Here is a 14896-nt window from a genome sequence, read left to right as displayed (position 1 = left end):
TTTGGTCCTTGTGTTCTCTTATTCGAGGTGAGCAAAGTAAAAAATAACATCATTAAAGAATTCTTGGATATCACTAATATCTGTCCAGAAAGATCTATCTATAATTTTTAAGTATTTTTCAGTATTTATGAATTCATTGATATATTGTTTTAAAATTGGCATTTATTGAACACTCACTATGTACCAGGCATTGAGCTGGGTGCCACATTCTCAAAATTCTTGACCTGAAGACTCTTTCTCTTTGTAGGGGAGACCAAGATATAAGAGATAAATCTCATGCTATTCACTAAGTGTGACAAGACAGTAAAATGACTCTTTGATATAAACGTAAGAAGAGCTCTCAGTTTTTCAAGTGAAATCCAAAGTCACAACTTAGAGACTGATAATTTATACACCCAATCATCAGCTATCCTATGTGAGGAATTCCATATTTTCCCAAAGAGCTGCAGTACGTTGAAAAGTCTAATGAGAAAAGGGCATTTGTGTAAATGTCAGGGAGACTGGTTGTCAAGATGGGAGGATGGAGCATAGACCATGATGGGACTGTGAGCATCAGCAGAGGGGCAGTGGTTACAGAGATGAATGAAAATTCTCCTCAGCAAAGGTGAACAATGTCAGAGAATGACCACAGACAAAAATACCAAAACATTATTTGTTTGGAATTTAGACCACCGTTGGGTTAAAGGAAAGAAGAAAAAAATCCTAAATTGATTGAATATTTATTTTTTAAAAAACACAAACTTGGGGAAAATGGTACAAGAGACTTTACCTTAAACAGATAAGATTAAAATTCCTCCCATTGGTGGAATTTCAGATTTAAGATTTCAGGTAAATTCAGATACAAGGAAATAAAGTTTCATTTTCACACTAGAGTTGGCGATTACGAAATCCATGCCATCTACATTATCATTGTTTTTTAATATATTGGACAATGAGCACCTTGGAAAAAAGATTTGGTCTTGTTTAACACATAAACTCAAAATGGATGAAAGATCTAAATGTGAGACAAGATTCCATGAAAATCCTAGAGGAGAACACAGGCAACACCCTTTTTGAACTCAGCCACAGTAACTTCTTGCAAGATACATCCACGAAGGCAAAAGAAACAAAAGCAAAAATGAACTATTGGGACTCCATCAAGATAAGAAGCTTTTGGGGATCCCTGGGTGGCGCAGCGGTTTGGCGCCTGCCTTTGGCCCAGGGCGCGATCCTGGAGACCCGGGATCGAATCCCACGTCGGGCTCCCAGGGCATGGAGCCTGCTTCTCCCTCTGCCTTTGTCTCTGCCTCTCTCTCTCTCTCTCTCTCTGTGACTATCATAAAAAAAAAAATTTAAAAAAAAGATAAGAAGCTTTTGCACAGCAAAGGATACAGTCAACAAAACTCAAAGACAACCTACAGAATGGGAGAAGATATTTGCAAATGACATATCAGATAAAGGGCTAGTTTCCAAGATCTATAAAGAACTTACTAAACTCAACACCAAAGAAACAAACAACCCAATCATGAAATGGGCAAAAGACATGAACAGAAATCTCACAGAGGAAGACATAGACATGGCCAACACGCACATGAGAAAATGCTCTGCATCACTTGCCATCAGAGAAATACAAATCAAAACCACAATGAGATACCACCTCACACCAGTGAGAATGGGGAAAATTAACAAGGCAGGAAACAACAAATGTTGGAGAGGATGCGGAGAAAAGGGAACCCTCTTGCACTGTTGGTGGGAATGTGAACTGGTGCAGCCACTCTGGAAAACTGTGTAAAGGTTCCTCAAAGAGTTAAAAATAGACCTGCCTACAACCCAGCAATTGCACTGTTGGGGATTTACCCCAAAGATACAGATGCAATGAAACGCCGGGACACCTGCACCTGATGTTTCTAGCAGCAATGTCCACAATAGCCAAACTGTGGAAGGAGCCTTGGTGTCCATCGAAAGATGAATGGATAAAGAAGCTGTGGTCTATGTATACAATGGAATATCACTCAGCCATTAGAAATGACAAATACCCACCATTTACTTCAACGTGGATGGAACTGGAGGGTATTATGCTGAGTGAAATAAGTCAATTGGAGAATGACAAACATTATATGTTCTCATTCATTTGGGGGATATAAATAATAGTGAAAGGGAATAGAAGGGAAGGGAGAAGAAATGGGTAGGAAATATCAGAAAGGGAGACAGAACATAAAGACTCCTAACTCTGGGAAATGAACTAGGGGTGGTGGAAGGGGAGGAGGACGGGTGGTGGGGGTGACTTGGTGATGGGCACTGAGGGGGGCACTTGACGGGATGAGTATGTTGGCAAATTGAACACCAAGAAAAAATAAATTTATTATTAAAAAAATAAAACCATGAGAACTATAAAAAAACATATCTTGTTCTGAAGAGTGGGCAAAGTATAGATTTTGGGGACTATGTTCCTCTGTGTTTGAGTTTTAGCTCTGTCACTTATTGACTGTATAAACTTTTGGAATCTCTGTTTCCTCATCGGCAAACTACAGATTATATAAGTTACCATCTATTAAGGATGTTATGAAGATTTAATTAAATAATGTGTAGGAGGTTATTGGGTACTCAGATAATCAGCTCATGTTTCTTTTTTCCCTGTACCTCCTCTTTTCCCAGCACATAGCAAAGAACATAACACATATCAGATACTCAATAAACACATGGCTTCCCCCTGCCTGCAGCACCTTCCCCACTTGTACTGCCTAGCAGGATCCTGGAACAGCACCTCCCTGCTCTTCCCTTAAACATTTTCAAGCGGAACTTCATTAGACTATGTCTTTCCAGTAGCTGATGAAGTCATTAATGTTATTATTTCCATGTTGTAGACCAAGAAACAAAGGCACAGAATGGTTCAGTAACATCCTCAGAGTCACACAGCTAGTAAGATAATGGAACCAAGATATTTCCAACCTCTAAACGCTCTCTTCTCCTGATTCCCGGTTCATCCAATTCAAAGGTCACACTTCTTTCACATTACCACACTCCTCCTTCCCACAGATCAGTTTTTCTACGTATAAATTCCTCATTTGGTTTGAGATAGCTTTGACAAAGTTAAACTTTAAATTCCTAGGGGAAGAACTTCGTGATTTTGAGCTCTATAAAACACTATGGCATGCAGCCACTTTTTCAAATTTCTGCTATATCAGCCAGTAAGCTCTTAGTGAGAACCAATATTTGGTCTTGGGTTCTGAAGGATTTTGGAACTGCAACTGAAGATCTTGAGCCATAAAGACAGATGGGACACTGAAGTTAGCCTAATCAATGACATGCAGTTCCCTTCGACTTCTATTTTCTTCGTGGAGAGTGAAGCACCAGCTCAGGGGCTGTGGTGTGATGGAGCTTGGCAGTACAAATCAAAGAAAGAGAAGAATCCAAAGATGACTTCCTCTTCAAACAAAAATTTCCTTGGATAGTTTTTTAAAAGATTTTATTTATTTATTTATTTATTTATTTGAGAGAGTGAGGAGCAGAGAGATAGCATAAGCCAGGGGAGGAGCAGAGGGAGAGGGAGAAGCAGACTTCCCACAGAGCAGGGAGCTCGACACAGAGCTAGATCCTGGGCCTCCAAGATCATGACCTGAGCCGAAGGCAGATGTTTAACCAATTGAGCACCCCAGGCACCCCTCCTTGGATATTTTATAAGAGATAATGATCAGTAATGTTTCCTTCTGTACCTTGAATATCAAAGTGGTGGTCTCTCATCCACTAAGGCTGGCCATTTCCAGTAACAATGCAAACTCCAGGAAAGCTGGGCTCATTGTTCATTGTATCTCAAGTGCCCAGCACAGGACCTGGCACATGGCAGGTTATCTTTTTTCTTCTTTCTTTCTTTCTTTTTTTTTTTTACATGGCAGGTTATCAATAAATATCCACTAGATTAATAACTAAATGAATTTTCTTCTCATTTTGAAGACTGTAACTCAAAAACCGCAATCTTTTCCTGGGGACTCAATTTGGTTGTAGAGGATTGGTAGTGGTGTTGGTCATGGTAAAGGAAGGGAAGTGATAGGCATTGACCATTACTTTGTATCAGGCACAATGTTTCCTCTACATGATATTATTTAGCCCTCATAACAATCTTATGAAGTAGATATTATTACTCCATTTTATAGATAAGAAACTGGATCTCAGAGAGGTAATGAACCCAAGATAGCACGGGAATAATTTCTAAATCAATGTTTCCACTGTACTTGTGGAGTTTTCATGAAGGGCAAGACATTGATGAATGTTCATGGTTTGCTTCCTCCTTAACATTGCTATTAGATAAACAGGTTGATCTAATTATCATTAATACTAACATTTTGATAGTGAAATGGAATAAAGGGGAAAGGAGAAAAAATAAGTGGGAAATATCAGAAAGGGAGACAGAACATGGAAGACTCCGAACCCTGGAAAACAAACTAGGGGTGGTGGAAGGGGAGGAGGGTGGGGGGTGGGGGTGATTGGGTGGCGGGCACTGAGGTGGGCACTTGACGGGATGAGCACTGGGTGTTATTCTGTACGCTGGCAAATTGAACACCAATAAAAATAAATTTATTTAAAAAATACTAACATTTTGGGCACCTACTATGTACCAAGAATTATTCTAGTGCTTTACATGTATTAGTACTCTTGATTATTTCAGCATCCCGAAAGTGAGAAATTTGTAAGTGAGAAATTTGAGGCATAACTAACTTGTCTAAGGTTATATATCTAATAAGCAGTGGCTCCCTTTTCATATCCAGGCAGTCTTGTCTCTGCCCAAACTCTTGGCCATTTTGCTACACTTTCTTTCCAAAATCCGCCTATACTGGATGTCTACTGGGATCATCCCAGGGCTACCAAAGCCTAGTTGGTCTCCACTGACACAGTGAAAAGTATCCCTAAAGCAGTTCATCACATCCTAGACGTTCATCACCAACAAAGTAACCCTGTCAAATTCTGGATTTATTTGGCTTGGGTAAGTTCTTGACCTTTCATATATACATACTTAATTGGTGACTTCTCAGCATAACCTCAGTTTGGAATTTTACTACATTTAGATCGTCATTTCTTTTTTCTTTCTTTCTTTCTTTCTTTCTTTCTTTCTTTCTTTCTTTCTTTCTTTCTTTCTTTCTTTCTTCTTTCTTTCTTTCTCTCTCTCTTTTTGTTTTAAGTAAGATTCACACAGTCATTGATTGCACCAAGTTTTATCAATGCATGCTGATAATTATCTCCAAAGTCACTAGATGCTCAGCTTTAAAAAAACTTCAGAGAATTAATGATGCAGCTCAGCCCACTGGCACATTATACTGTAAAGTGGCTCAGGATGTGAATCAGATAGAAGAGCTTAAATTCCAGAAGCATCAAGTACTGCAGGCATATTCCTCTGAGGAAGTAAGACCAGAGTCAGGTGGAGATGAACCAATCAAAGTGCACAAGTATCTCCCTTCAATTTCCTCATCTATCTACCTTCATAAACTCTACTGCTGCCTTGCCCTCAAAGCTAAAAATGAGAGTAATCTCTAACAGGAAACTGAAATTTAATTTTTCTGGTGACCTACCATGTGACTATAATAAATAATGTCTTTATAAACTTTTTTTCATTATAAATGTGTAATAAATATGGGGAATGGTGTCTTTCATTCAATTCTCGAAAATGATCTCAGAATTTGCCCAAATTATGCAGGGGGTGTGTGTAAAAGTTTTTTTTCCTCACAGAGAGCAGCTGCTTTTTGAAATCAGGGCACTGACCAGCAGGTGAAGCCTCAGCAATTAACCTGAAATTGAAGGAGCACATAACAGGCAGGTGTTTCCTATTAAGCCATTCATATTCCTGAGTCAGGCCATGCAGAAGCTATATTGAACAGATTCTTCTTCGTGTCTGTTCTAGTAACACAGCTGGAGGAAGAACAAGCAGTCTCTACAAGATAACATGCTACATCAAGAATTATCAAGTGAGCCACAGTCTCACAAAAACGAAGAATGGAGAATGGCTACTCAGAAACAAATGTTAGAAATACTAATCCTAGTTAGTAGAACAAGCCAAAGACTGACAAGTCTACAAATCCCATTCTCTAGCATCCACAAATCACTTTGAATTGGACATTAAAAAACCCTGTTACTGTCTTTAAGTAACCACATGACCTTGGACAAGCTACTTCACTTCTCTGGGTCTCCTTTTCCTCATCCATAATGAGAGGCCACTGGATTATTAGATCAGATGGATGATCATGGACTGCTATTCCTCAAATACACTATGATTTTAAAGACAAGCACATTATTTCATTTTTGTTGATTCGTAAATTCTTGTTTATTCATGTAACTTGAGGACACTAAGCCATTTTATTTTTTAGCAAAAATATGTCTATATACTCCAATATGTCTCACATTAGGGATCATATTTTGGAGGGCAGATGGGGTTAAATTTAGATTTTATGTATTTACAGTGATAAGTAAGATTCTTTAAAAACAAATTTGTAAAGGGGGTTGGTTTGGAAGGATGGAGGAAGGAAATATTATTGGTTCAGATGTCCAGGAAGCAAGCTTATAGTTGTCAATGGCTGCCACCAATCAGCAGGTGACCTATATTTATAATGCATTATTTACTACCGATGTTCACCCAACCTGTTGGAAGCAAATACATGCAGTTCCTATCCTGAGAAGCAGCAGATCAAGGACAGTGATAAGTAATATTGACTTATGTAACTGTCATCAGTTCTAACTAAAACATAAGCACTGGGTCAATTTAACAAGCACATCGACCAACACAGCACAATGTCTGCACAGAGGGACCTGATGCTATTGGGAGAGGATACAGATTTTTCCTGAAGCTTTGCTGAGCTTTACAAGAGATGGTTTATGGGCATAGGAGAGAGCTAGGTTTGCTGAATGTACAAGATACATGCTACATTGAATATAGGTTTTTTTCCTTTTCTTACCACGTTACCAATGTTGCTTACATAAGTTTGGGGAAATTGGAGGGTTCATTGAGTTAATATCAAGAATTATGAAAGTACTTGAACCCAGAAAGAAGACCATAAATATAGCCACTGCTATTCTGAAGTCTAGACTATATCACTATAGTGATCCCTAGTGTGCTATTTGGCATTCCTTTTAATTTCCCTCCAGTTGTAATGAGATAACCAAGGTTTATAATACAGTAAATGTATAATTAAATGCAGATGATATGGTGTTCCTGGCAGAACAATTCAAGATGCTGGGTGGACACTACAAAATACAGTGGACACCTTGAACACAGATTTGTCGTTCAAGGAAATAAAATCTATAGTAAAATGGCTCACTTGCAAAAGTCCAAGCTGTTAACCTTAGTGTTGATTGTTGATTGGGAAATTTAGACATTTCAAGCATCTTTTATTCATTCATTCATTCATTCATTCATTCATTCACAAATATCTGTTGGATGCTTAGGATGTCAGGCACTGTGCTGAGCCCTGTAGGTAACAACATATGCCCACATGAACCTAACATCCTATAGGGGAGACAGACAATAAGTAGACATATTAATACACAGAAAATTTATAGATTAGGATAAGCTCTATTCAAACAAACAAGAGATGCTATAGGAGCAATGGAGAAAGGTAGCATTTCTGCCCTATGCTATAAAACAAATTGGATGATTGAGGAAATTATCTAAGGAAACTGGTACAAGCCTGCTGGCTCCCTTATCTGCAACATTAAGGACACAGTACTGGTAGATGCCACTGTGGCTGTCAGGAAGGCTGGGGTAAGGCCTGGAATACAGTCAGCTTTCATGGGGTGACAGCATGATACCCAGGGTTCTGAATCAAAACACCTGGACTCAATTCTTGGTTCTGCCAATTGTTAACTGTATTTTTGGACAAGTTAACTGCTTCAATTATTGCTTTTCTCATAATCAAAGTGGGATAATACATGTTTTGCTTATTTCTATCATGGTGGTGTAGGGAATAAATTAATATGAAATTATAAAATGCTTTGCAAATGTTAGTTGTATGATCATTAGGTCAACTTTAAGAATTTCACATCCTATCTCATACCTTCAAGATGCCAGCCATGGAGACATTACCCTGTTCTTTTCCTCCTGGGTTTATATATAAAGTGCCAGGAATATAAACTTTGCCTTCTAGCAAAATGTGTCCTCTGACATACAGTGTGCACAAACTTTAATCTGCAAGCAAAAGAGGGATTTTTCAGTGCTCTGCACATCAGGAATTGGGAATATGTTTATTAGTCAGTTGTTTGACGTCTTGGCAGTGACTTCTTTTCAGTGATCAAGTTATATAAGGAAATAATCAGTAAATAGAAAGATTGCCTCATTATGCAAAGTGAAATACAATCTGCCTTAGAAAGGAGAATCATGCCGAGAAGCTTGCTGAACAGACTCTGCCTCCAATTAAGCTCCGATTATAAAGCTGCACTTTAGTTGAAAATCCATTCTCCAGAATGGCTGAGATTTCAAGGGACATGGTCAACACGATAATAATAATGATATCATGCTGTTTCCTACAATTCCTTTTCCCAAGGAACTCAGAGCTCCATCCTGACATTCTCTTGTCTTTTATATTCAAACCCAGCTGGGAGGATGAGGGGTAAAAGACTCTCCCTATATACTTCTAGACAGAACCAATGGGGGGGAAATATCCTGTAGGGATTACCTGGAGAGCCATGTTAGGAATTGAAGCCAGGTTCCTGGTGCTTCCTCACCCGTCTTATTGGTTAGCATCATTTAGGTCCTGATGGGTATGTGGTGTTATACCATGTTTTAAATAACAGAGAGTTGGCTTGGCCTTTGAGACAAAAAAGATGTTGGTGGGAAAAAAAAGCACCCGAATAAACACTGAACAAATACACAAATTAACTGAATCCTGCACAATCTAAGAGGCATCTTATAAATATTACCATTGTGCCCTATCATTTATGGTCCCACAAAAATTAACAGTATGCCATATTTCATGATTGAAGGTGGGGTGTCAAGGTACACTATTATTTTCCCTTACCATTAGGGAAAAATAATGCTGGGATGCCTGGGTGGCTCAGTGGTTGAATGTCTGCCTTTGGCTCAGGGTGTGATCCCGGAGTCTCAGGATTGAGTTCTGCATCAGGCTCCCTGCATGGAGCCTGCTTCTCCCTCTGTCTGTGTCTCTGCCTCTCTCTGTGTCTCTCATGAATAAATATTTTTTTTTAAAAAAAAGGAAGAAAATGATGCCAATTAAACTTTGACACTTTTCTTTCTTAACATTGATTGTAGAACATGTCTTGATTTTAGAGATGTTAAGATGTAGGGAGAAATGTGTTTTAGATAAATAATACGTTTGTTGTTTTTAGCATGCCCCTAAAAAGACACACAAGAGTTAGAGAAATCACAGGAAATTGTGTAGCTAATTTGATAACAAATCTTGAGGGTCTTCTCTATGAAGGAAAACAAGGCCTCTTCAGGAAAACAGGGTAGATATATAAGAAGCCTGCAAAATCATGCCAGGTTCAGGGAGGGCACACCACATAAGGACTGCTAACCAAATCCTGGGAACCCAGAATTAGGGGAGGTCCTATAAGCTTCAAGGAAGAAATTTGAGAAGCAAAAGGATATGTTATTTCGCACAGCAGGCAGTCCACATAAGGAACTCATTACCCTTAGAGATAGCACAGACTTAAAAAAAGATAATCTGGTTCAAAAAGGGTTTTAGATAAATTCATGGATGATAGACCCATAATGGAGTCCATCCTCCATACACTTAAATACTCTTATTAAGTCATCACTTCAGGATTTTCCTTCTGTGCTAAATAATAGTGCTTCCTCTAGCTTTCCCTAATAGTCCCTATTTCCTGATCCTTCAATTTTATCTGTCCTCCTTTAAATCAGTGGTCCCTTTTAATGAGTTTTTCCCCTTTTAATGAGCCCCTGAAAACATTATCATGGAAAGTTCAGGTATAATGTAATCCCAAGTCACTATCAGAGTTTAAAGCTCATTGACGGCAGAGACATTTCATCTTTATGTTTGAAACGTCACAGCATCCAGCAAAGTGCCTGGAATACTTTGCACTGGATGAGTAAATGAACAAATGAATGTGTATAGTCCCAGTTCTCTGACACCCTTATTGAAACTCAGGTCACCTAGTTGTCCTTGTGCTCTGTGTGTATTGTTTGTGTGTGATGGCAGATGGGGGCTGGGGGTGGGCAGGGAGAGTTGTTGTGGGGAAGGGAGGGGACACAGTTTTAAGTGAAGAAGGATTCAGTTCTGCTGCCAAATGCCCTGGGTACCCAAGTTTAGTTATAACCCCATCACAACTATCTTAAGGAATGCTTAGGTAATATGAAACTTAACCTGTGCCCTAGTTAAGTGTCTGCTCTTGCCATAAGACATAAGAAAAAAGACAGATTAGGTGGACAGGTAGAAAAGTTAAGTAGGCAGTAATTTTTTTGTTTTGTTTTGGAAGGTGGGGTGAAAGAGAGGTGTTTCTTCCTATAGGAAAAACCTCCTTAAAAAACACTTGTTCTTTGTATGATCTGCATGATTCTGTAGCTGCCTATGGTGGGGGAGGGGGTCAGCTGTCAGCCTTCTGGAGGTGAGGCAGAAGCAGTTTAATGGAGCTGTTTCCACACTCCTAGGATTTCTGGTTTTGAGAGAACCAGGAGCTGCTCAAAGTTATGAAATACCCCACAGGATCAGAAATAAATCTAGGATATTAGGAGCTGTCTCAGGTGGCAAGGAGTCAAACACTAAGAGATAACAGATAAGTGTGGCTTCACTGCCGCTTAGAGAGTCTCCCTCTTGTTCATGGGGCACAGAGTGTTGATGGAAGTTCTCTTAATTAGAAAAACCACTGTTAGCCAGAAGGTGGCTTCAGTGACCTGGACAGGAATCCTCAAAGAAGCCTGAACTGCATTCCAGCAGTCCTGGGGTATGGACTGGTAAAGAGCATATTGGTGACATTATTTAGGACATACATATGGGCAAAAGGACAGTTAATGCTGCTGTGAATGCAAGGGTCATGTCCCTTTGGCCTCCTTACTCAGCAGTCCAGGTTTCTGCCGATGGGGAAATACTAAAGAAAAAATAATAATTCATACACACATACACATGAATGTGTGTTTATTTCTTCATAGCAGTTTTGGGACATCCTTTTGAGACAAGTTCTAAAACCTCACTTTGACAACAAAAGCTCCTTTACGAACATTTGTCTTTTCCCCAGTGATCTGAGTTAGCACTCATCATTGTGTTCTTTATATACTGCATTTATGGAAATGACACCATGTGAGAATGAGATGCTTTATGACTGGTAATCTCTGTCTTGTTAGGCAGGATTTAAGAGACCAGAGGGGCAACCCTCATCACTGGCCTTGAGGCTGATGTCAACATTTTATACATTTTCTCTTCCTCCTTGTTAAGGAATTGAGCATTCATTTTATCTTGTATTATCTATTGATTTTCTTTTCCTTTGGCCATATACACTAAATATAAAAAAAAATAGAGGAATTCTGCTTAAGTGCATCTTTTGTGATGTGTTCGTGCATGGATCTGTGTGCTATGCATCTATGTGAGAGAGTGTGTATGTGTGTGCATGCACACGTGGACGTGCATGCATTTGTATGTTTGTGTGTCTAAGTGGTTGGGACTACTTAAAGCCACACAGGGGCAAATCCCAGTCCCAGATTAAAAACATTCTATTTCCTTTAAGCTCCCATCGCATTCATCCACTATGCACCTGTAGACAGGTTAACATTGTTCAGGAGGCACAAAGGGAATAGCTAACTCCTGCTGGATACACTGGCCACATTTGTGAGTTTCCTAAATCTTCCCACTCAGTAAGCATCGTTTATCTTCACAGACACTTTGCCTCTGCTGTCACTCATTGGACAGCCTTGTTGCTATCAGTTTCTATACTTCTCAAAGGACAATGACAAATCATTCAATGTCCCTGAGCTTCTACACAAGGGGTCTGTCTAAATGTCAAAAATGGCTCACTCTAGTGGACCAGAACCGGGAACCTCTCAAAAACACTCATTTTTATGAAATATCCTTCATTCAAATAATGTGTGGAGAAAGAAGGAAGAGAGAAAAATGGGGAGACCTGTTAAGATCAAGACTCTAGTTGCATGACCTTCTCTGTAGTGACAAAAATAAGTTTCTTACTGTGTGCAAGATGTTACTGTACATCCTCAGAGGGCTTCCCTATCTACTACTACCCTAATATAAAATGGTATATTTCAGCCCTCAGTTTCTGCATCTGTATATTGTTACCTGAATGTTGTAGATGAAGAAACTTGAAGTACACAGAATTTGGAGGGCTGGCCCAAGAATAATAATGGAGAACAACGGCAGAGTGTGGGTTCAGTCCCAACACAGCAGTACAAAGTGATGACTAGGAGTAGGGCATCTACAACACAACACCCTTAGATGCCACAGCTGCTTCCTGCTGACTTGCTCCCAGTGAGGGCTCTGAGCCTCAGTTAACCTCATAAGTGGAATCACTAATGAGGGTAGTTTCTACCTCATATGCTGATGAAATGATTGAATGAGATAATGAATGCAGAAACATAAGCAGAGTACCTGGTCCATAGTACATTTATAATAATTAGATGATATTTTATTCTCATATTACTATTCTCAAAGAGAATCTTTGAAAGATTCATACTGTCCTAGGGTATCACATGCTTCATATTGGTAAAGTGAATAAAATTTGCAGATGACCCAGAAGAAATGGAGAGGTAATTTTTCTGTGATAAATAAGCTTAGTGTAAGGATTTTATGAGCTAAAAATGTTTAATAAAAAGGCAATAGAAAAATATCACCAAATCAATTATTACCTGGGGCAATAAAAAAAATTAAAGCAATATCTTTAATTGCATTTATAAGCTTCTAAATTCTAAAGGTTATTGAGGTCTAGCCTTCTTTGCATACCCTTAAAAATTAATCCTGGTTGTAGTCTACATTCCAGTGATGGTCCAACCATTTTCTTCTGCTTTCATGAAATTTTCTTGTTCTACTCTATGGCATGGGACCTTTTGACTTTAAAATCTGGCATCATCCATTTTTAAGTGAGGTCTAAGGAAGTTTCTAGGGAGATGAAGACCAAAGTATGTACCCTTTAGTTCTAGATCATGCTTTAGCTTTTGCTGCACTCAACCACACCAACATCTAGAGGTTATTTACCTCATGATACTCCCAGGTAGTTCTTTTGGCCAAGACTGGCATGGGCTCACTACATTGCAGCTAGAGTTGCCCTATTACACTCAGCCTCACTTCTCACAGTATCTGAGAGACACAAACTGAAAGCTGATAGGTATTTTTAAATGAATGGATTGAGTTAATGAATTAACGGATAAATAAATGAAGTAAACTGCACTTGGCTCTTTTTGAACACTGTTTTGCACAGGGCTCTCTCTTAGAGAACTGCAAAGCAATTCATTTATCTTCCCCAGCAACCCCCCAATGCTCCCTGTCTCTCAGTGTACTGTGAGCCAGTACATTCTGCCTCCCAGTTAGACATACACCCAGACATACCTTTGCTGAGTGCAGTCCAAGTTAATCACACAACTTCTCCCTAATTTTCCCTTTCTTCTTTCCCTTTAAAACTCCCATTCTCAGGACATGTGAGTGGCTCAGTCAGTTAAGCGTCTGTCTTCTGCTCAGATCATGATCTCAGGGTCATGGGATCAAGCCCCACATTGGGCTCCCTGCTCAGCAAGGAGCCTGCTTCTCCCTCTCCCTCTGCCTGCTGCTCCCCCAGCTTGTGCTCTATGTTAAATAAATAAATAAATAAATAAATAAATAAATAAATAGATATATACATACAAACAAAAAAACTCCAATTCTTTCAATGTCCTGAGAAAGAGAGAGACTTTTCTCCCCTTAATGGGAGAAAATATCAAGTCACGCTGAAATGGCATGGATACTGGGAGGACACTGGTCATTTTGATAATCCACCCCAGGTCACAATGTATGGATTCTCAAACGCACCACACCATTCCAGATCACTAGGTAGCACAGAAGTTTTGCTATGTAAAAGAGAGCAGAGCACTGCTTTCTAATACTCTTTTTTTCTATTTAAAAAAAAAATGCTTCTGGAATGTCAGCAATTTTAACCTAAAATAGATGCCTCAGCCCCAGTCAAACAGCCTTTAAGTTCTTTAGAATGCATTTATCACAGACTAGAGAAGTGACAGACACACTCCGAAGAGGAAATCCCACAACCAAAATAGTCCTCTGTCACTCCCGACAGAATATGGTGTCTATGTTGGGTGAGGGAGCATAAGCTGGAGAAGAGGGCCTTAGGGAGGGACTGCTCTGGGTCACCACGCACTGCTCTGTGGGGAAAGCGGGGCAGGGAATCTGGGGTCTTGCAGGGCATGTGGGAAATTGGAGACTCCATTCTGTGCAAGTCTGCTTTAAATGAGCTCGATTTCTTAGAGTAAATAATGGACTGGGCATGACTGGGGGTGAGATCAGTCCTCTATTTAAGTGAAAAGAGCTGGATGCTTGCTCCTCCTCCCAGAATCTTTCTTCTGGGATCATCAGCAGATACCTATACTCCCAATGGGCTGGGAAGGTTTTTAGAAAGTGTCAAGTGACCAGACCCAAATTCTCTGTACGTTTCAGCTTCTAAGAGCCATTCAAACTTGTCACTCTGTGCTTTCATCAACTTCAGCAGACTCTGTTGGCTCTACTCCCTTCTCTCCACCCTCAAGGCCAGGTTACTGCCCACTACATGGCCCCATGGCTGCTGTGCAGAATCCTGAGCATCCTGCCTCTGTGCTTAATCCCTCCTAGCAGTTTTACTCTTTCTAAAATGCAATTCTGACTGTGTCACTGTCCCCCCAAGCTTGGGTCCCACATAACTCTCAGGATCATGTTCAGATATTTTGGCTCTGCCCTGCCCTATTTCTCTGTTCTCCCACCTCCACATGCGCCTCGCTTCC

The 14896-nt window shown here is 39.7% G+C and overlaps 1 long non-coding RNA gene across 2 annotated transcripts in view; it reads right to left on the bottom strand.

Moving 5' to 3' along the window:
* The window catches only part of LOC111096879, a 53400-nt gene extending 39796 nt beyond the window's left edge, over positions 1-13604 (bottom strand). For both annotated transcript variants that reach the window (XR_005361633.1, XR_005361632.1), the window contains exons 1-3: positions 13482-13604; positions 8634-8765; positions 8016-8146 (exon numbers count right to left, since the gene is read on the bottom strand). This is a non-coding gene — a long non-coding RNA (uncharacterized LOC111096879). The remainder of the gene's footprint in view (positions 1-8015; positions 8147-8633; positions 8766-13481) is intronic.
* Between the last annotated feature and the right edge of the window lie 1292 nt (positions 13605-14896).

The sequence above is a fragment of the Canis lupus genome, chromosome 7 (genome assembly GCF_011100685.1).
Source record: "Canis lupus familiaris isolate Mischka breed German Shepherd chromosome 7, alternate assembly UU_Cfam_GSD_1.0, whole genome shotgun sequence".
Taxonomy (NCBI): Eukaryota; Metazoa; Chordata; class Mammalia; order Carnivora; family Canidae; genus Canis; species Canis lupus.
Note: the sequence above shows the minus strand (reverse complement) of the source record. Positions and strands in the feature narration are given on the sequence as shown.